Source organism: Marmota monax, unplaced genomic scaffold (genome assembly GCF_021218885.2).
Source record: "Marmota monax isolate L192 unplaced genomic scaffold, Marmota_monax_Labrador192_F-V1.1 WCK01_AAM20220418_F8-fsc00006, whole genome shotgun sequence".
NCBI classification, from domain to species: Eukaryota; Metazoa; Chordata; class Mammalia; order Rodentia; family Sciuridae; genus Marmota; species Marmota monax.
Window position 1 is genome coordinate 6,505,765 of NW_026693712.1, and position 27,623 is coordinate 6,533,387.

Consider the following 27,623-nt stretch of genomic DNA (forward strand, 5'->3'; position numbering starts at 1 on the left):
AGCTGTGTCCCTGTAGTATGCTCTTTTTAGGTCTTTTGGGTATATATAAGAAGGGGAATAGTTGGGTCAAATGGTGGTTCCATTCCTAGCTTTCCAAGGAATCTCCATACTGCTCTCCAAATTGGCTGCACCAATTTGCAGTCCCACCAGCAATGTACAAGTGTACCTTTTTCTCCACATCCTCGCCATTGCCAGCACTTGTTGTTGTTTGACTTCATAATGGCTGCCATTTTACTGGAGTGAGATGGTATCTTAGCGTGGTTTTAATTTGCATTTCTCTGATAGCTAGAGATGGTGAGCATAATTTAAAAAAGAATTTTTTTTAAAAGGTCTAGGTTTGTGGCTCAGTGGTTAAGTGCCCCTGGGTTTAATCCTTAATACCCCAAACAAACAAACAAACAAAAAACTTTCTTGAAGTGAAAATGTGTTACAATCACTGTTTTGGTTTGAGTTGGAATGTCTCCCAAAGTCTTGTGTTGAATGCATGGATCCCAGTGTAGCAAGGTTCAGAGCTTCAGAGTTGCAGCTTTTAGTCAATGATTGGATCATGTGGTTTCTGACCTCATCAGTGGATTAATCCATAGTAACTGAATGAACTATTGCCTGGAATGGTTTATCTGGTCCCTTCCCCCGATACCCCTATCTACTCTCTTTTTCTCTTTCCTGGTTGGCAGGAACTGAAAAGTTTCCCTTTGCCTTGCCCTTCTGCCATGGTGCTCTGCCACACCTCAGACCTAAAGGAATAAAGTTGACCAACCATGAATTGATACCACTGGTAACAGAGCCAAAATAAATACTTCCTCCTATAAGTTCTTCTTGTCAAGTATTTTGGCCACAGTGACACAAAGCTGACTATTTTAACCACATGTGAAAGTAATTTCCTGCTAGTATATATCGGCTGATATTGTCAGAGGTGAGAAACCATTAGCTTTTGCTTCTTGTATATTTCTTGGACTTAAGTAATCAAGAGACCTAATAATATTTCTGATTTATCTTAGGTCACTGTACTTGATTTTCTTCTCCCAACACTCATCCACTTAACAGATAAAAAAGTACTCAATATTAGCAAACACTTTGCTAATGGGAAACTTTAAGGTCTCATATGCAGCAATGATTATCATCTAAATAACTAATTATAAAAATCATATTAAACTTTGAGATAATAATTAATAAGATACAGATGTATGTAATTAGATGCCAAAAAAGAAGCACACAGGAAAGAAATATAAGAATTCAGATGTATGACAGCCTAAGTAATATGTGACAAACGAAAGATCTTGGGCTCGAGCTAAGTAGTTAACATTCTGGAAAGAGTAAAGTGGCATGAAAAATACATGGTAGGTCTTAAAGTTGGAAATGGGACAAAGAAAAGTATTGGGAATTTATGGGATGAATAATTAAATAGTTGGGAGTGTGAAGTAGGGAGTATGATATAGTTCAGATATAAAGTTTCCATTCTGTCTTATGAGATCTGAAAGACAACTGAGCATTTGTGGGGATGGCATAACTGGGAATTGGTATTTTAAAAGCATTAACATGTCTACAGAATGAAAAATCGATATGAGTAGAAAGAAATTATAAAAACAGAATTCCAAATAAAAGGCTATTGCTGAAACCATCTAATATTCTTCTCTGACTAAGCCTTTGGAGCCTCCACAGCTATGACTTCACACATTTGGATTTTGTCTCCGTCATAGCTGAAGCATGGCAGAGTCATTTCCTGCGCCTATATGAGATATAACTAGCATAGGTAGATTTTTAAATGTGTGTTAGATTGAGACAGCACCTCAGACCAGGTCAAAAGGAATATTCTGTGTTGAAGCTGATTCTTCACAATTAAAACTTAAAAAACAAAACCAGGACTCATCTTTATTGACTGATTTATTAAAAGGAGCTCATTGTGATATATATATATATGAATGAAATCAATATATTCAGTTTTTAATGAGACTGTTTTCTACAGTACTTGGACTTACCATTGCCTTGTTATGCATTAAGCCTGATCACCATTCGCATAACTCGAGACTTATGATTCAATTAACAATGATAAGTTTTAGTTAGAAATAAAAAAGGAAAGAATGTGAGATACAGCAATGCTGATTAGATAAGTTGTCAGATAGCTATTAAAATTGTAGTGCTTTTTCAGATTCTTACAATTAAACTTGATCTGGTCAGAAAAGATTTTCTTACAGGTCTTTTTTCTTGAGTTTCTCAGATATATCCAACTAATAAAGTGGCCCAGGAATAATATACAAACAAGATTCTTTTGTTTGGGGGATTCCCTTTGAACACTTGAAAGTAGTGTTGTCTTCATAAATTTCTAATGTTCCAGTTAATGAAACTTGATAGTCATGAAACATTTTTTTTTTCAATATTGCTTTTCTAACCCAGCCAGGATTAGTTTAGCCTCCTTCTTTGCCAAATTGAAAACTGCAGAAATTTGGCTAAGTTTTTCATCATGGAGTTAATAGGCCTTGAGTCTGCCTGCCTGCCAGTACGAGGTTTAGATAATGGAGAACCTCCCTTAGGAGGTAATTGACACTGAATTATTAGAAGCATGAGATTAATTATGTTGTTAAAGCATCCTGGGATCCATCTGTGACTTTCAAAACCCCTGGTCTGTCTAGTTCAGTTATGGGATCAGACACAAGGACAGCCCCAGGTGGGTGGCACACCAAGGAAGGTAACTTTCTAAACACAATGTTAATGTACGTGAAAAAGAATGACAAATCACAGGCAGTGCTTCTTAAGATGGGCCAACAACCATGAGAATATGAAGACAGGAGAAACATCGAAATCATCAGTATTAATAATTTTATTGACAACTCTGACTCACCTCATTTCTTTGGATAATTTAATAGCAGAAGTTCTTTTTCCTAAGAGTGTATAAAAATGCTTCCCAAGTTTAGACTTACAAAGCAGTTGTAATATACCACTAATCATATTTTGTGCCTTCAGTGTTAATGAAAATTTCTACAGTTCTTTTTCACTAACTTGTTGGCCTAAAATTGGACCTTCTTCATCCTAAAGTTGTATGTTTTGGTAAAAAGCAAATACTGCCTGCTGTATAATAAATATTTCATGGGGTGCCTCCACTGCATTGCCACTAATGATCAGTTCTTCAGTGCCCACATAGCACTGCAATTAATATTCTCTATAAACTCTGAAATTTTGAGGGATATGGTCCTCAAAGATCCCACTGACCTAGGAGTTGCTGTGAATTTCTTCAGTGTGATGAAACAGGCAATGATTGTTCATCAGCAAGGAAGTGAAATCCACCACCTGCTTCTGCCAGGACACTACTGCCTCATTCATTCATTGGACCAGTTCATGGCAATCTTTAGTCTCTGCAGGCAAACTGTTCATTCTGCAGTTTCAGCAGAGTCCTTTCAGAGGAAATGAGTCAGAGACATTTAACAAAAATCAAATACAATTCTTTGGAAGTTGTATTAGTCAGGGTTCTCTAGATGAACAGAATTAACAGGCAGTATAATTACAAAAAATATTAGGTTGGCTTATGCACCCAGAAGCTGGAGAGTCCACAATGGCCATCTGCATCCTGGGGAGCTGGAAGAACCAGTAGATACACAGTCCAAGATGCTGAAGCCTCAGAACAAGAAGGATCAATGGTGCTACCCTAGTCTGAGACCTAAGCCTTCTGGAGAATCAGTGTCAGAGTCTTCTTTGGAAGAGTGATGAAGTGAGAGTACGATATCCTCAGTTGATTGCTTTAGCAATCAAGAACCCCTTCAAGAAGAATAGAGGGGCGGGGGTTGTGGCTCAGTGGTAGAATGCTTGCCTAGCATGTGTGAGGCACAGGATTCAATTCTCAGCACTGCATATAGACAGATAAAATAAAGGTCCATTGACAACTATAAAATGTTAGAAAGAAGAAGAACAATGGAACTTGCACCAGCTGCTGCTTCTTTGTTCTTTCAACTTTTATTCAATCCAAGCCCTTATCCTATTAGTCCATGCTGTCCACCTCAGAGAGGGTCTCCATTTCAGTTGGCTTCCACATGCTGATCATTCCTAGACATACCTCACTGTCATACCCATTATCCTCTTCATCCTTGGCATCTGTAACTCAATCAAGTTGACAATTCAAATTAACCATTATAAAAGAGGTACCTCTTTCCTTACCACAAATTAAGTTAGGAGGAAGCTTACACCATGCTCCCTTCCAGCTCTTGAGATGGGAAGAACCTCTGTCACCATTTCTACCTGCCCTTCGACATCTAAGGTGAACAGATAATAATTATAATTAATGCTTGACATTTAGTAAGGTTTAAATGTCATTTTAAAATTACCAATAGTTCAACAGTTTCACAATCAGGTAAACTAAAAGAAATCAATTAAAACAATTAGTACAAAGTGCATCTGCATTCATGGTATTTTGGTAAATCTCATTATAGTATTAACCAAATAAGAACATTGCCATTAAGCCAGTGCACTGAAGTTTTAAGAAAAACTTACTGATACCTTTGCAAAATTTATTATCAAAATTGTATGCATAGAAAGTTGATATTAAATGACATCAATAAAATTTCAAATATCAAGAAGAAACAATTTCTAATTCACCCTCTAGAGGAATTCAAATTCCTACTTGGACTATTGTGTATTGCTTAACAATGGGGATACTTTCTGAGAAGTGTGATGTTAGGCAATGTCATTGTTGTGTGAACACCACAGATCAGACTTATACAAACTGAGTTGGTGTAGGCTAGTAACCCCACACAGTCCCTGGATGCAATCAAGAGCTGCAGTGAACATAAGCCATGTGTGACTTTTCCTGATATAAGATGGTATACTGTTTTACGGTGCATTTTTTTGTTGTTGTTTTTTTTTAAACAAGAGTATATTCTAGAATGATATTTAAAAACTATTACTGTCGATTCTTGAAAAACATGAGTTCACTTACATAAGTGCTGCAGTCCAGCTGCAGCAAAATAACAGGGGGGTGACGAACAACTTGTATAGATTGATACAGCAGGAGTGGAAGCCGTTTATTGTAGGACAACAGAGGTATTTATACATTCCACACACCTTATCTTAATTAGCATAAACTAGATACATCAGTCAACCAATAAGGAATCTCCACACTTAATGGCTCGCTGGCATTACTTCACAAACCACTCCCTCTGGCAAAATGCCAGGCGCCATCCAGACTTGTTTACAGACTCTAACATTTGCCAGGCGCCATCCTGACTTATTTACAGACTCTAACACATAAGTATTTTTTTAGATTTGCAGCAATTTGAAAAAAAATGCAGATGAACACAAAGACTAGAAATATCAAAAAAATAAGAAAATTTTATGCATCATGAGTGCATAAAGTCCATGTAGGTAAGACTGTTTTATCATTTACCACACAAAATATACATAGATCTATTACAAAGTTGAAATTTATCAAAACTTACCCACCTACTTACAGACCATTCATGGCACCATTCACAGTAGATAGAAATAAATAATGTAAATATACAATAAATATCAAACATACAATAAATAACTGCATAAATGAGCTGTAGCAATACTTTGCTACTATAATAATTCAGTAGCTACCTCCTGTTTTCAACTGCAGGGAGTCAAAGTGTTTGTCTGGTTTTTTTAGCTTCCTGAGGTTTTTGAACCTCTACCATCTGCATTGTTTGAGGGTTTTGAACAGTTATGTGTTTACTGTATAGTACTACATAATCCAGGAATAAGGTCACGTATTATCAAGTATTATTTACCATACATAATTAAGTGTGTTAATTTTTATACAACTGGCAGCATGGTAGGTTCATTTTAACCAACATCACCAAAAATATGTGAGTTATGTGTTGCATCACAATGTTGTAACAGTGATGATATTAGCTAGTGATAGGAGTCTTTCAATTCCGTAATGATTTTCTGGGACCACCATCATACATACAGCCTGTAGTTGTGAAAATATCAACATGTAGTATATGACTATACTTTGTCCTTTGGCATCTTTAAGTTGCAGCCCTTTGGTCTGTTTATATGGTTAAAAAAATAATTAACTGAATTCTGAAACGTAAATTGCATCTTGTCTTGTAGTGTCACTCCATATACCATGAAACACTCCAGTGTGACAATGACCTCAAAAACTTCTACACCTAAAATACATTCGCTTTTCTGTCTAATTGAAAAGGTAGTAGGCAGAAAGTAAGTATTTTGGCCAAAACCTGAAAGCTTTCTTTCAGACAAGTTATTACATATGTTCATATACTATATCTTAAATTTTAAATATTTATTAATTTCCAGAAAGTAGAAATAAAACCTCAATCAAATTCTCCATTAATTATTATTCAAATGATCACATTTCTCTCCTTGGGGAAAGTATTATAAAAGAAAAAGGGGCTGGGGATGTGGCTCAAGCGGTAACGCGCTCGCCTGGCATGCGCAGGGCACTGGGTTTGATCCTCAAGCACCACATAAAATAAAATAAAGATGTTGTGTCCATCGAAAACTGAAAAATAAATATTAAAAAATTCTCTCTCTCTCTTCTCTCTTTCTCTTTAAAAAAAGGAAAGAGACAAGATTGTGTTTTCTTTAAATTACTTTTTAAAATATAAATACACATTTCCAGTGAAGCTGTAATCAAGAGATGTAAGATTTAACTTGAAGGTGGAAAAAAATAGGTTGACCAGTGTCAGTGAAAGTCAGGAAGAGACCCAGTGGCTTCCAGATAATGAAAGACAAAGGTAAAGAGGCAGATCTTACAAGCAAATGGAGGAAATGGTGCCTCAGGACAGAAAAGGAAAGAACAAATAGCATGGCTTTCATTGAGAAAATACTCTTTGAGTTCCAAAAATATTTGAATTCTGGTTTGGAAACTGCATCCTAAAAAAACACACAAATTGACTACTCTTAGTGCTGTTTTTTTAAAAATACACATTATTGAAATTATAATGTTTGTACTAATTCACTATAAAGAATAGTATTCATTATGGCACAGTTACCAGTGTGAAGAATGCCCAATTACAATTTACCGCAAATGCAAAGATACTGAAGTACAAAATGAATCCAAATTAAACCAAAACACACACACACACAACAACAACAACAACAACAAAAATAATAATCCAAAAACCAAAGCCTTAATTACGCAATGATCAAAATCAAAGGACAACCATATGGCCAAGAGTTCATATTGGAAAGATTACAGTTTAATCTTTAGCTTAGGCACAGCATGTTAAATGTAATTCTCAAAAGGAGCACAACGCCATTACTTCTGTAAGTTGTTTCTGAGTATTTATTTCTTCAGTGACTAACCCTCATCTCTGCTTTTTCAGAAAATCCATTATCTGTATTAATCCCCATACAGTTTAGAAATCCACCTTGGGCCATCAAGAACAGGGCCCCAGATTCCTCACAGTGACCTACTTTTATTGGACTGTTGTTTAGGAGTTTGAGTTTAGTAGCCTTTTCATTTCTGTTGTATCCCAGAATGGCTTGTTTATAATCACTTGGGATATAGAAAGGCAACATCTCCTGAAGGATAAACTGGAAGGAAAACGATATTTGCCCCACTCTCTCCATGACACAGGCACTTACATGTTGACAGTTTGGAAATATATTTCTCTCTTTTCTTAAAGGAGCACTTGCCAGTGTTACTGGTAGGAAATATTCCTTGTTCAAATTGTATTAACTAAAGTGTAGAATTACAAATAATCCCAGGTTATATAATATGATTGGCCTAGCCAGAAAACCACCTGGTTCATACATATACACACACCTTCAGCACAACCTCATTTCCATACCCACTAGGGATAGGCTCATTATAGTGGTTACATCTCCTTTGGAAAGTAGGTCATATCTGAACAAGCAGCATTAACATGCATCTATAATGGAGATAGAAAACATTTTGAAACTAAGGGTGAAACAGTAGAAATTCTCAAGGTACTCTTAACCAGTGATTCTTTTATTCATCTGAATATCCTCTAGGGAAAGATGTCAGCCAGAATTTAGGGCAACTGGAATATTTCCCACACACTGTGGAATATTTCAAATTGTTCAGTCTTGTTTATTGGAAGCTACGTATTGATTAGGAATATTGAATTGGGGAGGGGGTTGGAAAGTACATTCATTGCTTAGAGCTGTTGTAACATTCCACACACTTGGTTGCTTAAAACTATAGAAATTTATTCCCTCATAGTTCTGGTGGTCAGAGTCTAAAATCAAGATGTGAGCAGGACTTGAGTCTTTGCAGAAGTTCTATGGAAGAATTCATTCTATGTCTGGCTAGTGGTCACATCACTCCAATACCTTGTTTTCACATTTCTCTTGGGATTCTACCAGATTATCTAGGATGATCTCATCTCAAAATCCATATTTTAATTAAATTTAAAAGATCTATCCTTCCCCACAATAAGGTAATGTTTGTATATTTGTGGGATTAGAGGATGGGCATACCTTTTGTAGGCCACCATTTATAGCACTATAGGAAGGGAGACATTCACTTTTAGTTTGTGTTATGGCTTCTTTCCTTCCTTCCTTCCTTCCTTCCTTCCTTCCTTCCTTCCTTCCTTTCTTTTTCTTTTACTGATCTAGGTCTCAAAGTTAAATATACAATGCTTCTATACAGACAAAAATACCAATTTTTCTTTCTCAGTATGAATTTTTACTTAGTTTGTGCCTAGCTATGGCAGGTATAATACTTTGTTTCTATTAGTCACTTCCCTGTGGAGAACACTATTCCTTGGTGATAATGAGAAAAATCTGAGGATTATCTCAGAACACAGTGACTTTGTATGTCTCAAAGGACCTTGAAATGAGGATTTTAGAGGTGAAGTCAAATGGGCACAAGAAAGATGTCATATATACTTCAACACTGCCAGATCCCTGTTGGGTTATTGACCAACTTCCTCTAGCAGAATTAGCAAGGAAGCATCTATGTGTTAGAGTCTGTAAACAAGTCAAAATAACACCTGGCATTTTGCCAGAGGAATGTTAGAGTTCGTAAACAAGTCTGGATGGTGCCTGGCAAAATGCCAGAGGGAGTGGTTTGAGAAGTAACAAAAGCAAGCCATTAAGTGTGGAGATTCCTGATTGGTTGACTGCTGTATCTAGTTTATGCTAATTAGATAAGCTCTGTGGAATGTATAAATACTGCTCCTGTCCTGCAATAAACGGCTCCTACTCCTGCTGTATCAACATACACAAGTTATTCGTCACCCCCCGGTTATTTTGCTGCAGCCAGACAGACTGCGGCATCTATGAAGCTGTTATAATGGTGATATTAAATGTTTCTATTTTATAAAAGCTTCTACTTAGAACCATTGTACAAATATCCTGTTGACTGGTAAAAATGGGAATACAGTATAATCCTTTTATTATGGCCTGCCAAATTTAACAAAATGCCGGTTGTATTGCATTAGAACTAGTGTCCCTTGGTTTAAAATGTGCTTGGCATGAGCTAAAAGTGCCCTTCTCCCTCTAGGTGGTTTTTCTAACATGAACTTCTTTTAACAAGTCTCTAGGGAAGTTCTCTTGTTTTACTTATTGTTCTGTTTTATCTTTTCCTCAGTTTGTCATGGGTATTTATTTTCCCATAAACAGTCAGTTCACAATATCAAAGAAAACATTTATGAGTTTTTTTTTTTTTAAATTAAGGATGTTGGGGCTAGGGTTGTGGCTTAGTGGTAAAGTGCTCGCCTAGCACATGCAAGGCCCTGGGTTCAATCCTCAGCACCACATATAAATAAATAAAATGAAGGTATGTGTCCAACTACAACTGAAAAATAAATATTTTAAACACAATTAAAGATGTTAGCTGGTGGTGGTGCATACCTGTAATGTCAGCAGCTCCAGAGACTGAGGCAGGGGGATCATGAGTTGAAAGCCAGCCTCAGCAATGGCAAGCCCTGAGTAGCTCAATGACACCCTGTCTCTAAATAAAATACAAAATAGGGCTGGGGATGTGGCTCACTGGTTGAATGCCCCTGAGTTCAATCCCCAGTACCAAAAAAATAAATAAATTAATTAAGAATGTTTGTTTTTATATTTACATATACAAAAATTATAGTGAAAAATAATGCTACATGACACCAAAGTAAAGGGTTTTTGTATTCTTGCTATTATATATAGTTAGGAATTATTGTGGATATGCCCAAGGACGTATGAGTCTGAAAGAAGGGCCTTTAGGCAATGAGGAGAACATCCATATTCAACCTAAATCTAAAGATGCTAAATATCATTCCTAAGTTGAATTTAAAATATCTTTGTTTAGTGGGGAAGGTTCCTATTTTTAATTTAAAATCTTATTAATGTCTAGCTAGTAATTAAATATAAATAGACATTGAATCCTAAAAGTTGGGCTAAATTTCTATTTGTTTTTTAGCAAAACCAGAGTTATATCATGTAGAAAATTGAAAGGTGCTCTTGACATGGAGGTAGTAGGAAGTATTTATGAGGACCTAAATAATAATAAAGATATCTGCTGTTTTCATGATAATTGTTTTATTCCATCCTGATCAGTTCCCTAAGCTCTTTTTGATGTTATTTTTTTTAGTAGATCATAATAATTTTACACATCATTGCATCAGATGATCATAAGAAATGTGTCCTTCATAACATCACAGATCAAGTGAAGGTCCCCATGAGTCTCCCTTTAATCAGTTTTAATGACTTGAAGAAAGGAAATCCCTTTGAACTAGGGTTATCTGAAAAATGTTCAAGTGCAATTTTTAAAAAAATGACATATTTTCTTCTAACCTTTAACATTGTGGGAAATAATTTGCCATTAATATTTAGGTGATATCCCATATAAGCAGAGATGAAGGCTGCTTTATTTTGAATTTTCAGACATCATGCATATCTGGAGAGAGAGAGAGAGAATTTTTTTTATTTTTTAGTTTTCTTTGTTTGTATGTGGTGCTGAGGATCGAACCCTGGCTGCATTCATGCCAGGCTAGCGCACTACCGCTTGAGCCACATCCCCAGCCCACATATCTGGATCTTTAATGAATCGGAATCACATGTTAACAGCATATTCTGACCATCATAAAATCTTCTTGCTTACTCATACCCTGTTTTTATACCAAACTACAACTGAAAACTTACTTTCCTATAATCTGCCTGTCTCTACCTTTCTTCCATTCAAAACTCTAAAAGCTTTTTTAAAAAATTTACTTCATTTCATTTCCCAGGACTTCCCTTTTCCCTCTCCTCTTCCCTCCTCCACTTCCTCCCTGACTCTACTGCTCTCCCTTCTGTTTATTATCATAAAGAATCCCACTTTTATGTATAAGTATACTGTACCAATTAAAAGTGGAGCTCTACAATCTTATTCTTCATCTCTCACAGCTTTTAAGAAAAGAGAAAGAGAATCATTTCCAGGATGATCTAAGTCATGCTTAAAAGTGGATGAGTACACTGCCGTGCTCACAAAGCCAAGGCAAAGTGCTCACTAGCAGCTTTTACTGCTTGGTCCACAGAGCAGATACATTTTGATTTCTGTGCACATTTAAAATATGTAAAGTCTAATGCAACTGTTGGGGCTCATGTGAAAAAAAAAATTGCAAGATCCATGCCATGTTTAGCATTTTCCTGTTTTAATCTAACGTAGTTAGAGATGAAATGAAAACTTATTCTAAGTGTGGAATCATCTTATGCTAGAAATGATTTCTTTAAAATAATTTGAAATCTTGAAAATTCTAAAAACATGTCAGTTTATGGCAGTTTAATGACATTAAGATAAGAGCAATTCATTAATCACTCAAGTCCATTTAGCAGAAAAAATTGATAAAGTGTTAATCTTTTATATCTTTATGCATTATTGCTGAGAGCCACAGCCAAGTCGGAATGGCCCCTGGCATTTTGCCAATAGTAGTGGTTGAGAGGCGAGCCATTAAGATAATGCTGAATTGATTCAATTGTATATTAGACCTTTACTGTCCGCCTTGGCCCATACTTTGGAGTTCTCGCGCTACTTTGGAGTTCTCGCGGGGATTCCTGGAGAGTTCCCATTGGTTGGGGAAGTGCCGGAGGAGGGATTTCTGGTTGGTGGTTCCTGGAGGAGCCGCATGCGTGGTGTTCGGGAGAGTTCCCGGGGAGTGTGTGTAGAGGGTGCTGGTGGGGTTCAGAAATAAAGTTTGTTCCTGCTTCAGTGGCTCGTGATTTGTGCCCAGCCAGACTGTGGCACATTATCTTAGATTTCTAACTTAAAATGACAAACAATGACAATGATTTGGGAAGTAAGGGCCATTTCCATGCCTACTTTCATTACAATCAAATCCCTTTTTTTATTTCTGATTTTCTAGACTCTGCTATCACAAATTTATGTATTAACTTATGTCATGTGGCCATAAGTTGTTGGAGAGAGTGTGGATTTGGAGAGTTAGTCTAGATTTGGGTCCCTATTTAGGTTTGGTTGGTTTCTAGTGCTATAGATTTGGGCAAATTACTTTAACTAATTACTTCAATTTAGAAAAATACCTAACTTGCATGGGAGAGCTAAGGTTTATATATATATATATATATATATATATATATATATATATATATATATATATATATATATTCTTGTTTATATATATATATATATTCTTGTTTATATATATATATATATATATATATATATATATATTGTGTGTGTGTATGTATGGCTGTATATATTTGCTCTTGTTTAATGCAGAATATCTTCAAATAGTCATTTAATTTCTAAAATGTAAGGGTAAGCAAACTGAAGTAAAATATGTATTTAGGATAGCAAAATACTCTGTCTTATATTTTCCTAAGTGATTCCTTTTGTGTGTATGTGTGTGTGTGTGTGGTGCTGGGGATTGAACCCAGGGCCTTAGGCATGCAAGGTTAAGTGATGATTTTTTTTTTAATATATGACAGTGGAATACATTAGAATTCTTATTACATATATAGAACACAATTTTTCATATCTTTGTATATAAAGTATGTTCACACCAATTCATGTTTTTATACATGTACTTTTTTGCATTACAATTCTTATTACACATATATACCACAATTTTTCCTATCTCTGTTTATATATAAAGTAGGTTGACACCCAATTCGTGTCTTCATACATGTACTTTGGATAATGATCTCCATCACATTCCACCATCCTTGCTAATCCCCTGCCTCCTCCCTTTCCATCCCTCCCCTCTTCCCTATCTAGAATTCATCCATTTGGGGAAGAATTTAAAAAGTGTTTTGTCATATTATATGTTTGCTTTTACAGAAATATAATTATCTATTTTATTATCATTGTTTTTGAGTGAATAAAACTTAAAAATTACATTAACAAACTGTTAACCATTTTAAGGCATAAAATCAGTTAAGTCTGCTGTAAATTGTAAAATAAAAGCAAGTTTTCTAAATACACTATTTAGTAACTTCATATGTATCAGATGCATATATTAGAGCAGATTGTACTTTTAATTGTTTTCATGAAAGTAGAAAAATGATTTAAAACTGGGTAGAAAGGGATATTTTTGATATGATCATGAGGGAGAGGAGAATATTCTCAGTCCTATGTAAGCCACTTATAAACCAGATCAATACAATACCTGGATTATTATTTTATTTCTACTCAGTCAGCTTTGACTCTAAATTAGTTGGTGGTTTATGGAAAATATAGCAAGAACATTTTAAAGTTCAAAGTAAAATTATAACTAAAGTTAGAATTAAAAAAAAACACAGAGCTCTAGGAATATGAAATTAAGTCAGCAAAATCCTAGTTAAAGAATTGATTTTTAGGGTAAGAGGAATGGGGAAAGGTTGGTTGATGGGTATAAAGTTATAGTTAGAGGAGATTTTGTTGTGCTGTTGCACAGTAAGGTGACTATCAATAATGATAATATACTTCACATTTCAAAAAACTAGTAAAAGGATTTTGAATGTGCTTAGCATAAAGAAATGACAGATGTTAGAGAAGATAGATTTTAATCTGAATTAAACATTGCACAATGTATACATGTATCAAAAATCATGTGGAACTCCATTAATATATACAATTTTCATGTTTTCAAAAGTGTCAGTTAAATACAGTGAAACATAAATGTATTTATAAAATATTATATGTTTCTATAGTTGGGAAAATAATTTAGCAAGAAGTGAACAGTACAAAAATGAAATTAAGAAAGTGATCCCATTTAGAATTTCATCAAAAAGAATAAAATATTTACAGTAAATTTAAACCAAGAAGTATAAAATTTATACTTGAAAAATTAGAAAGTATTGTTGAAAGACATTAAAGAGGACCTAAATAAGTGGAGGAACATTCCATGATCCGTACTTAAAGACAATATTGTTAAGATACAATACTACAAACCTATATATAGATTAAATGAAATCTCTGTCAAACTCTTGGATGATTTCTTTGCAGAAACTGACAATGTGATCCTTTAATTCAAATGGATGTCCGTAGAACACAGAAATACTAGAACATTCTTGAAAAAGAACAATGTTGACATATTCACATTTCCCAATTTCAGAATTTACCACAGAACTACAATAACCAAGACAGTGTGGTGTCTTGAATAAATATATTTAGAGAAGAATAAATATATTTAGAGAAGTGCAACAGTGCTAGAGCCTAAATGCACAACCTTGAATTTACAATCAATTATTCAGTTATGTTTCAGCAAATGTGCATTCTGTTGCTAAAGAACAGTGTTTTCAACAAATGGCTAAATTGGGAGACCCAACATGGTGGCGGGAGGGGAGGCAGCGCCTTCAGTACCTCCTCAATAACGGGGTCATAGAGATGCATAAAAACACTTAGATTCTACCTGCTGAGAAACTTCTAGCAAAATTCCGCTGAAGTGAGACAACCAGGAATTAGTAGGAGTATTGGAGGTGACAGTTTTCCCCAGACAAGTGAATCTCTGCCACGTGGCGTGGAAGTCCAGACCCGCCAGCTGCCGCTGCCCGCGTGGCCCAGCGACCAGCAGCCACCGCCCACGTGGCTCAGTGACCAGCCTCCAAGGCGCGGCTCAGGAGGCGCGGCACAGGGACCCTATGAAGAGGTCTCTAACCAAGCCTTCATGAAATAGCAAATCGGGAACCGAAACCAACCTAGATTGGGTCAGACCAGAGACAGGCCAGTCCCACCCATCCCTTCCAACACTCCGGCAAGGAGCCTGGGGCCCGCCATAGCAGAGAGGTGATGTCACCGGAGTTCCGCTGACGAGATTCCTTCCCAGCAGAATCCACTTTAGCAGGTATGTGACTCCCACCTCCACCAGATACAAACAGCCTTGAAACCTCAAAAATCTCTCCGTGGGCATGACGGTAGGGGCCGAGGGACTCCCGACCCCCAACTCCCCCGACCGCCAATGGAGTGGGCATGATGGTAGGGGCGGAGGGAAGCAGAGGGCACTATCGACCCCCAACTCCTCCTACCGCCAGCGGAGTGGACGTGACTGTAGGGGCCGAGGGAAACAGAGGGGATTCTCGATCCCCAACTCCCCTTACCACCAGCGGTGACACCTAAGGTCTTAGCCACCAGTTTCTGGGGGCGTGCCCACCAAAGGGGTGTGGAAAAATTAAACTGTTGGTTCCCAGATCACCGCTCCACAGCACTGGGGTTTAGATGAATGACAGAGAGAGTGCTTAGTCGTTCAGGAAATAGGGCATGTGGTGGGGCTGCAAGTGTAACCAGATCCTTGGGGAACCGCCTCCGGTGAGCAGGACCTGGCTGGCTGGCAGGAGGAAGGGGGGGAGGGGCCGGAGAAGTGAAACGGCTCTGGACTAACAGGATTGAGAGACTCCCAGGAGCCACCTTACAGGGATTGCTGTCAGCACATAGAGGGCAGAAGCTCAGCTCGGAAGGCACAGCTCCACCTACTGGAAGAGAAGAAAATGGATCTATAAGACTTCATTTTTTTTCTTTTTTCTTTTCTCCCCTTCTCCTTCTTTCTTTCTTTCCCTTTTCAAGTTTTATTGTTCTTTCCATTCTCCTCTAATCTATCTATCTCTCTCTCCTTCTTTCTTTTTAAGAGCACCTTCCTTCCCCTACCCCCCAAATTTCATCCCAAGCATTACATCTTCCATTACGTGTAATTGTCTAAATGCAAATAGGTAAATGTTTTGAGGCTGTCTATAGGGCTCCTAAATACCTAGCTATTACCAAACACTCTGATCCAATCGCCTGTTAATATCCCTCTTCAGTAGAGCAATCTTCCAAAGTAGCCAAGACATACAAACCCTCATACCATCATAGCACCTAACCTAAACATAAAGTCCTAAGACCAAACAACAAATCACTATATGCATACAGAATCCGGAAGCCTTTTATAAATTGAATGAATCAGATTTAAAGTACAATAAAGCCCAACATTTCTAGGCATACTCTCCCACCACAAAGGAGAGACCACAGAGATATACAAAACCAAAATAAATTTATAGGAGAAAACAGAAACACAGCAATTAAACAGAGTTGGAAAGTAACGTGAACAACATGAAAAAACAAGGGAAAAAAGGATTACAAACAATGCAGGACAACTTAAATCTACAGGAGAACCTAGAGGCATCAGAAAAATGGACAGAGAAAGAACTCAAGGCATATCTGACTTAAATGGAATGGAATTTTAGAGAAGTCATGAGACAGCAAGTCAAAACAATGAAAGAATACTTTGAAAACGAATTGCATAAGCAAATTCAAATTGCAAAGAAGGAACTCTACCAGGAGATAGAGATTTAAAAAAAAAATCAAACAGTAATCCTAGAAATGCAGGAAACCATAAACCAAATTAAAAATTCAAACGAGAATATTACAAATAGACTAGATCAAATAGAAGTCAGAACATCAGATAATGAAGACAAAGTTTATCAACTTGAAAAGAATATAGTCAACACAGAAAAGATGTTAAAAAATCATGAGCAATCCATGCAAGAGTTATGGGATGTCATAAAAAATCCAAACTTGAGAGTCATTGGGATAGAAGAAGGTATAGAGGTTCAAACCAAAGGAATGAACAATCTGTTGAATGAAAGAATCTTAGAAAACTTCCCAGATATGAAAGATGGAATGGATTGCCAAATCCTGGAAGCCTATAGGACCCCAAACATACAAAACCGTAATAGACCAACTCCAAGACACATAATTATGAAGATATCCAACATACAGAACAAGGAGAGAATATTAAAAGCTACGAGAGAAAGAAGGCAGATTACATTCAGGGGTAAACCAATTAGGTTAACGGCTGATTTTTCATCACAAACTTTGAAGGCGAGAAGATCCTGGAACAACGTATTTCAAACACTGAAAAATAATGGATTCCAACCAAGAATACTGTATCCAGCAAAACTAAGCTTCAGATTTGACAATGAAATTAAAATCTTTCACTATAAACAAAAGTTAAAAGAATTCGCAGCCAGAAAACAAGCAATGCAAAGCATTTTGAGCAAAATACTACAAGAAGAGGAATTGAAAAATAGCACCCAAAATAACAGTGGGAGGTGTCTCAGTAAAGAGGGAGAAAAATAACCAAAGAGGACAAACTAGCCAAATTAAAATAAATAAATAAATAAACATGACTGGAAGTACAAACCATATATCAATAGTAACCCTAAATGTTAATGGCTTAATTCACCAATCAAGAGACATAGACTAGTAACCTGGATTGAAAAAACAGATCCAACAATATGCTGCCTTCAGGAGACTCATATGAGAGCAAAAAACATACACAGGCTGAAGGTGAAAGGTTGGGAAAAATCATACCACTCACATGGCCCTCGGAAGCAAGCAGGAGTGGCCATACTCATATCAAATAAAATCAACTTCAAACCTAAGTTAATCAAAAGGGATAAAGAAGGACACTATATACTGTTAAAAGGAACCATCCACGAACAAGACATAACAATTATCAATATGTATGCACCAAACAATGGTGCTACAATGTTCATAAAACAAACTCTCCTCAAGTTCAAGAGTCAAATAGACCACAACACAATAATTATGGGTGACTTGAACACACTGGTCTCTCCATTAGACAGATCCTCCAGACAAAAGATGAATAAAGAAACAATAGAACTCAATAACACAATCAATAACCTAAACTTAACCAACATATATAGAATATATCAACCATCATCAAGTGGATACACGTTCTTCTCAGCAGCACATGGATCCTACTCAAAGATAGACCATATATTATACCATAGGGCAACTCTTAGTAAATATAAATGTGTGGAGATATTACCATGCATTTTATCTAATCATAATGGAATGAAACTGGAAATCAATGATAAAAGAAGGAAGGAAAAATCCTGTATCACATGGAAAATAAACAATATGTTACTGAATGATCAATGGGTTACAGAAGACATAAAAGAGGAAATAAAAAAATTCTTACAGATAAATGACAATACAGACACAACATATCAGAATCTATGGGACACAATGAAAGCAGTTTTAAAAGGGAAATTCATTTCCTGGAGTTCATTCCTCAAAAAAAGAAAAAACCAACAAATAAATGAACTCACACTTCATCTCAAAACCCTAGAAAAGGAAGAGCAAAACAACAGCAAATGTAGTAGAACACAAGAAATAATTAAAATCAGAGCGGAAATCAATGAAATTGAAACAAAAAAAAACATTGAAAAAATTGATAAAACTAAATTTGGTTCTTCAAAAAAATAAATAAAATTGACAGACCCTTAGCCATGCTAATGAAGAGAAGAAGAGAGAGAACTCAAATTACTAACATACGGGATGAAAAAGGCAATATCACAACAGACACTACAGAAATACAGAAGATAATTAGAAAGTATTTTGAAACCCTATATTCCAATAAAATAGAAGATAGTGAATATATTGATAAATTTTTTAAGTCATACAATCTGCCCAGATTGAGTCAGGAAGACACAAACAATTTAAACAGACCAATAACAAAGGAGGAAATAGAAAAAGCCATCAAAAGACTACCAACCAAGAAAAGCCCTGGACCGGATGGGTATACAGCGGAGTTTTAAAAAACCTTCAAAGAAGAACTAATACCAATACTTTTCAAGCTATTTCGAGAAATAGAAAAAAAAGGAGCTCTTCCAAATTCATTCTATGAGGCCAACATCACTCTGATCCCGAAACCAGACAAACACACTTCAAAGAAAGAAAACTACAGACCAATATCTCTAATGAACTTAGATGCAAACATCCTCAATAAAATCCTGGCAAATCGAATACAAAAGCATATCAAAAAAATTGTGCACCATGATCAAGTAGGATTCATCAGTGGGATGCAAGTCTGGTTCAATATACGGAAATCAATAAATGTTATTCACCACATCAATAGGCTTAAAGATAAGAATCATATGATCATCTCAATAGATGCAGAAAAAGCATTCAACAAAGTACAGCATCCCTTTATGTTCAAAACACTAGAAAAACTAGGGATAAGAGGAACTTACCTCAACATTGTAAAAGCTATATATGCTAAGCTTCAGGCTAGCATCATTCTAAATGGAGAAAAACTAAAGGCATTCCCTCTAAAATCTGGAACAAGACAGGGATGCCCTCTCTCACCATTTCTATTCAATTTAGTCCTTGAAATACTAGCCAGAGCAATTAGACAGACAAAAGAAATTAAAGGCATAAAAATAGGAAAAGAAGAACTTAAATTATCACTATTTGTGAATTATATGATACTATATCTAACAGACCCAAAAGGGTCTACAAAGAAACTACTAGAGCTAATAAATGAATTCAGCAAAGTGGCAGGATATAAAATCAACACACATAAATCAAAGGCATTCCTGTATATCAGCAACAAAACTTCTGAAATGGAAATGAGGAAAACCACTCCATTCACAATATCCTCAAAAAAAAAAAAAAAAAAAACTTGGGAGTCAACCTAACAAAAGAGGTGAAAGATTTATACAATGAAAACTACAGAACCCTAAAGAGAGAGATAGAAGAAGATCTTAGAAGATGGAAAAATATACCCTGTTCATGGATAGGCAGAACCAACATCATCAAAATGGCGATATTACCCAAAGTTCTCTACAGGTTCAACGCAATACCAATCAAAATCTCAAAGGCATTTCTTGTAGAAATAGATAAAGCAATCATAAAATTAACATGGAAAAACAAAAGACCCAGAATAGCAAAAGCAATTCTAAGCAGGAAGTGTGAATCTGGCGGTATAGCGATACCAGATTTCAAACTGTACTACAGAGCAATAGTAACAAAAACAGCATGGTACTGGTACCAAAACAGGCGGGTGGACCAATGGTACAGAATAGAGGACACAGAGACCAATCCACAAAATTAAAACTTTCTTATATTTGATAAAGGCGCTAAAAGCATGCAATGGAGGAAGGATAGCATCTTCAACAAATGGTGCTGGGAAAACTGGAAATCCATATGCAACAAAATGAAACTGAACCCCTTTCTCTCACCATGCACAAAAGTTAACTCAAAATGGATCAAAGAGCTTGATATCAAATCAGAGACTCTGCGCCTGATAGAAGAAAATGTTGTCTCCGATCTACATATTGTGGGGTCGGGCTCCAAATTCCTTAATAGGACACCCATAGCCCAAGAGTTAATAACAAGAATAAACAAATGGGACTTACTTAAACTAAAAAGTTTTTTCTCAGCAAAAGAAACAATAAGAGAGGTAAATAGGGAGCCTACATCCTGGGAACAAATTTTTACTCCTCACACCTCAGATAGAGCCCTAATATCCAGAGTATACAAAGAACTCAAAAAATTAAACAATAAGATAACAAATAACCCTATCAACAAATGGGCCAAGGACCTGAACAGACACTTCTCAGAGGAGGACATACAATCAATCAACAAGTACATGAAAAAATGCTCACCATCTCTAGCTGTCAGAGAAATGCAAATCAAAACCACCCTAAGATACCATCTCACTCCAGTAAGATTGGCAGCCATTAGGAAGTCAAACAACAATAAGTGCTGGCGAGGATGTGGGGAAAAGGGTACACTTGTACATTGCTGGTGGGACTGCAAATTGGTGCGGCCAATTTGGAAAGCAGTATGGAGATTCCTGGGAAAGCTGGGAATGGATCCACCATTTGACCCAGCTATCGCCCTACTCAGTCTATTCCCTGAGGACCTTAAAAGAGCATACTATAGGGATACTGCCACATCAATGATCATAGCGGCACAATTCACAATAGCTAGACTGTGGAACCAACTTAGATGCCCTTCAATAGATGAATGGATAAAAAAAATGTGGCATTTATACAAAATGGAGTATTACTCTGCATTAAAAAATGACAAAATCATAGAAATTGCAGGGAAATGGATGGCATTAGAGCAGATTATGCTAAGTGAAGCTAGCCAATCCCTAAAAAACAAATGCCAAATGTCTTCTTTGATATTAGGAGAGAACTAAGAACAGAGCAGGGAGGAAGAGCATGAAGAAAAGATTAACATTAAACAGAGATGAGTGGTGGGAGGGAAAGGGAGAGAGAAGGGAAATTGCATAGAAATGGAAGGAGACCCTCATTGTTACACAAAATTGCATATGAGAGGTTGTGAGGGGAATTGGGGAAAAATACAAGGGAGAGAATTGAATAACAGCAGATGGGTAGAGAGGGAAGATGGGAGGGGAGGGGAGGGGGAAAGTAGGGGATAGGAAAGGTAGCAGAATACAACAGTCACTTATACGGCATTATGTAAAAACGTGGATGTGTAACCGATGTGATTCTGCAATTTGTATTTGGGGTAAAAATGGGAGTTCACAACCCACTTGAATCAAATGTATGAAAGATGATATGTCATGAGCTTTGTAATGTTTTGAACCACCAATAAAAAAGTGGCTAAATTGAGCTAATTAATATATAAAATAATTAGCATATGTGTTAGTTCACATATTTTTTTTTGTGTGTGTGTGGTGACAACACTTAAAATCTATCCTCTTAGTGATTTCCAAGTATGCAGTATGATGTTTCTAAAAATAGTCTCCATTTTGCACAATAGGTACTTTGAATGCACCATTTTATATCATCCTTGCCTTAGTCCTCAGAGGTTGGTAGCAATATTCACATTTTTAGAGGATTAATAATTTACTTGATATGGCACCCCCAGTACCAGAGTGGGATTCCAGTTGCCATTTTTCTTACCACAAATATCATGACTTTAATGATGACCCTGTATCATAGCTAGTAGTCAGATAGGTACTACTGGGGCTTGGAGATGTTGGAAAGTTCTCCAAGAAGGAAGGATACTTTTAAATGGGTTAAGAATAAGCAAGAATTCTTTCCAGGTGGTGAGATGGCAAACCATCCACAAGTGTGGGGAGAAGAGCGCATAGGGCTTGTAGAATGCAGTGAATGGTTTTGTTTTGCAGGAATCCAGGATGAGCTATATTCTTAGAATAGGGTTGGAGAATGAGATGTATATTATGATTACTTTGCTCTGTTTTCCATAAATAACTGAGCCATGTCTTCACAGAGTATCCACTTTTTCTTCTTCTTTATATAAGATCTAAAGATCTTCCTAAGTTCCTAGAAAATATTTTAGATATCTCTTCAGAATGTGAGACAGATAAACATTTTAAAATGGGCTCATGGAGAAAAAAACCTTAGTAAATAAAGACTTGTGAAAACAACAAGTTATTGCTGAGAGCCATTGCCAAGTAGGTATGACACATGGCATGACCCAGGTCATTTGCAGTGACATTGCATGTATGCTTGAGTAAGGTGACCTTGCTCAAGGACCAGGGTGGATCCAGGTTTAGGGTGCATCCTGCTGGGATTAGGGAGTATCCCGCTCCTTGGGTTTAGGGCGGTTCCAGGTTTAAGGTGTACCCTGCTGGGAATAGGGCGTATCCTGCTGCCTCAAGTGCCCACCTGCTCCTTGAGTTCCCGTTGAGTGCTCGAGGGATTCAGAGAGTATTTGGGATTCAGAGCCTGGTGGAGTACGTGAATTTTGCCCAGAACGTGGATTTGCCCCAGAATGTGATTGTAGAGTGCCGGTGTGAGTTCGGGAATAAAGAATTGCTGTTTGAATCTACAAGGCTGTGAGTGGCTCGTGATTTTGTGCCCAGCCAGACTGCGGCATTTGGTGGCCCGTACAGGGAACGTCTGAAACTTGGAGGTAAGTGAAATTACTCTCCCCTGAAGGAGAGCGAAAGAATGGGTGACCATTTCAAAAAACAATGTGTTCTTGTTTTGATTTATTTTGTTTTTGTTTCAAGCTGCCTATCCCTAGAAATTTCTCAGGCAAACTGGGAAAAATGGTTGGCTCAAAGTTTGAAGTTGTTCACCCCTGAGGAAGAGAAATTGTTAGAGAAAGGAGGCACCCCAGTAAGACCAAGAACAGTTAGGGCATATGTTGATACAATACAAAAATGTAGCACATGGCTTTTTAAAGACGAGTTGTTAAATATATCAATGGGACCATCATGGTATCCTGTAGAAGGATTTTTCTTCAACAAGAAAGAGATGGCTAGTTCTGTTTACTACATTTGTCTAAGATCTTGGTTTTTACAGACATCTGATTAATTTACAAAGCTAAAGTGTTAAAATATCAATCACTAAATATAAAATCGAGTACTCTTTACTTATTAAGTTACATAAGGTAATATATTTAAAATTATGTGTGTTTTCATAAATTGGTAAATGGAAAAAAGGTTTAATATTGCTTTGGTCTGTGTCTTTGCTGAAACAAGGTTACTAAGTGTTAAGATTCTATCATGTGTAATTTATATACAAAGAGTATAAGAAGTTTCAGTTGGGTTTCAATTATAGTATTATAGTACCATAAAAAATGAAAGTATTTCATCTTATTAAAGTGGAGTAATTTGTCTAAATCAGAAATTTTATAAGAGTTGTTTCAGAATGTGAATTTATAGAAAGGGTTAACGGCTACAAAAGAGATATAAAAAGATTCAAGATGTGGAAATATATTTTAATATGGAAGGTTAAAAGAAAAAGAAATGTTTCTAGATGAGATAATCTCTGTGTGGTAAAGTAAAAAGTTGTAAAATGCCATTTAAAAAGATTTTGAGGAAACTAGACTTACTTTAAAAGCTTGAGAAAGGAAGAAAGAAGAAAAAGGTATTTGTACATGGCAGATTGAGACAAAGCTTCTTAATGGAGTTAAAAAAAAAGCCTTTGGTTGAAGGGCAGCCATGTAAACTAACATTGAAGTGATTTAAACAAAATATAAGCCTCGTTTAAAAGAGTGAAGCTGTAGGTGGTGAAAAAGTACATTTAAAAGTACAGTATAGATGATAATTGGAAGGCTTTAAAAGGTTAAATTGAAGGTAATCAAGATGCCTTCATGGCGGAAAAAGATTGCGTCATTCGAAGACTAGTTAATCTTAAAAGCATTACTTAAAAAAAAACACCCATGAAAATGGGAAGATAATAGGATAAAAGCAATTTGGAGAAAGAATATTAGAAATTTGAAGTGAAAAATCTTTGAAGACAGAAGTACAGGAAGGTGAAAAAAAATTAGAAAAGATGTAGGAAGATAAAAAAGATGTAGGAAGACAAGAATTTTAAACCCACAAAATAGGATAGACTCCTCCGCTTTGAACTGCTTGCAGAACTTGCCTGGACTATGAACTATCGTTTGGTGCAGCGAATTGTGGTAGTGCTGGCATATCTTTGCTGATGGTGTCACCAGTGATGCAATTTTTCCAAAGGAGCCTTCAATTGGCTTGGTGTCGTGGCATTTCTGTATCCTCCTCCCTTCTGCTAGTGATGGTCTAAAATTTGGGGGCCAACAGAGGTGAGGCAAAGAACCTCACCCCCCCACTGGCACCAAGGCCAAATTTGGGGGCCAACAGAGGTGAGGCAAGAACCTCACCACCCCCCCCACTAGTGCATAGGCCTATCCACAAGTATGGCTGTATGCTGGACTGGTAGTCAGTGATGGGTATGATCCAATTGCAGTGGTATCAACCTAAGACAGGAGACTGACGCCTAGAGGTCAGTTTTTCCCATGACAGGTAAGAACCATATGTTGAATTGGACAACCTACCAGGCACGGTCCTTAAGCCACATTGCTTGTTGTTTAATTAATCAGAAGGGGGGAGATGCTGGGAGCCATTGCCAAGTAGGAATGACACATGGCAATTTCTTTGTCAGCCTACCCAATGTTGCTTAGAGGAAGGACTCTCCATATTGACCCAGGTCATTTGCAGTGACATTGCATGTAAGTGACATTGCTCAAGGACCAGGGTGGATCCGGGTTTACAGCAGATCAGGGTTTAGGGCTCTCCTTGGGTTTAGGGTGGTTCCAGGTTTAAGGTGTACCCTGCTGGGAATAGGGCGTATCCTGGTGCCTCAGGCGCGCCTGCTCCTTGAGTTCCCCTTGAGTTCTCATGGGATTCAGAGAGTATTTGGGATTTTGCCCAGAATGTGGATTTCCCCAGAACGTGATTGTAGAGTGCCGGTGTGAGTTCGGGAATAAAGAATTGCTGTTTGAATCTACAAGGCTGTGAGTGGCTCTTGATTTTGTGCCCAGCCAGACTGCGGCAAGTTATGTCAAGCTTGCTCCTTTCGTTAAAGACAGAACACAACGTATGTTTATAAGAGAATAGACATATTATTAATTAAAATGTCAACCACCTCAGGAACTTACACACTGTGCCTATACATGATTAATGGCTCAGAGTGTTTGACCAAAGAGAACATTCTGACCTGACCTCCAGGTACAGACTGCTTGCTCTGGGAATTGGTTACCATGAAACTTTTTTTCAAGAAAGAAAACATTTTCCAAATGAGCAAAAATCTAACAATGACTCACCTGCTTAGGATTCCACCCAGTCCCTAAAACTATACACATAACCAGAGACTTCAAACCTGGGCATTCACTTTTCTTTTCTGAAAATCAAGGGGTCACCCACACTCCTGAGTGTGAATACTGAGCTGTCCTTACATAAATCTTTACATATGGCTTGCTTGCTGATGCATCTGCAGTTCTTTCTGTGACAAATGTCAAGAACCTCTCTTTAGGATCTCCTTGGACCCCCTCCAGTGACAGATGCATCAATAATTCCATTACAGTGCTATTTTATTTCTTGAGTTTGGAAACATAAATCCACTTAATATACAGCAGTAAAACTTTTTAACTGTTTTTCTTAAAAGGTACATAACTTATAAATAAAGCATCATTTGGCTCCCAAAGCTGTTAACAATGAATTGATGAGTAAAAAGAAAAAAAGTATACAAAATAATAGACCATTGATAGAGTTTTCACTTTGTGTTTCAAGAGATGATATTGTAAACATGTTAACAAAGCTAAGAGAATAAGAGTAATTGCCTGAGAGTTCAAGCCAAGACAGAAAAATAAGAAGAAAACTCTGTACCTTATCATATATTCAATAGCTGAATAAAATTTTGTTACTGAGTTTAGGACTTATACAGTATTTTTGGCATGTCAGTTTAATTTTTTTTCTTTTGTACAGTATGGCTCACATATGAAAATCCTATTTTATTTACATATAGAAACCATGGTTGGTTTTATTTTTCCTTATTAAATGGAAGATACTGTTATTGATCTCTGTTTCCTCAATTAAGATAAACTGTGCCTGTTTTAAGAAGGATGATTAAGTGTAGTTACCATTGTATTAACTTTGTGATGAAATCACATATAAGTGTATCCTATGCATTTATAGGATTTTCCTAGTCATCCAAGCCCAACCTAACATTTTGAATTCCTCTCCCTTTGAATCAAAGTCATTGACAAGTTTTATGTATATGTTTTCTTAGTAAGTTCCTGCTATCATAACAAAAATACTATAAACTTCACAATTTAACAAAATCTTCTCACAGTTCTGGAGGCTGAGAAGCTCAAAGTCAAGTTTCCAGTAGATCAGGTGTTTGGTGAGGGCCTGTATTTTCTTGACTCCTCACATGACAGAGAAAATGATTGAAATAAGCTCTCTCACGTCGCTTCTGATAGGGGCACTGATCTAATTTGTGAAATATCTTCCCTCGTAACCTAAGCACCTGCTAAAATTCCCATCTTTGAAACTCATCTCCTAGGGAATTATATTTAAACATATAGATTTGGAGGGGGCAAAAATATTCAGTCCATAGTACAGCCTTTACCTCTGTTCCATATCTTGTGCTATCTGTGTACTGCAGATCCCCTTTCCCTCTGATACAGATCCCAGCAAAAGCTTTGATGTTCACCAGCTATGCCCGAACTTTCCTGTTTCCATGTAGACATCTCAATGTCCCTTTTGCCTAGAGCTTCTAGCTTGAGCCATATTGCCTTACATCCACCTTCTGTCTTCCAGGCTCTTCTGAATGACCATTGGTTCAAGAGATCTTCCTGGATGCATCTCTCAGTAACCATGTTTGCTAAATACAATATGCCCTCTTCTTTATATGCCATTATCAATGAATCCACCATCTTTAGTTTTTCTGAAGTCAGCTTCTGAGGAAAGCTTCTGAATCATTTTTGTGGTATTTTCTCCTCTAAGTTTTGTGTTTCTATTTTGGATAACACTGAGGATTTTCTCATATGGCTAATTTATTTGCATACCCTTTAACCTCTTTGATTAGAATTTCCCAGAAGTAAGGGATAATGATGATGATTATAGACTCATAATTTGCATTCTCTTTGTTATTCAAATGTTCAAATGTGTTTTTTATGATGCAGTAGAATTATCTCTATACTTCACACTGTTCTTAGGTATAAATAGAAGCTCAAATAATTC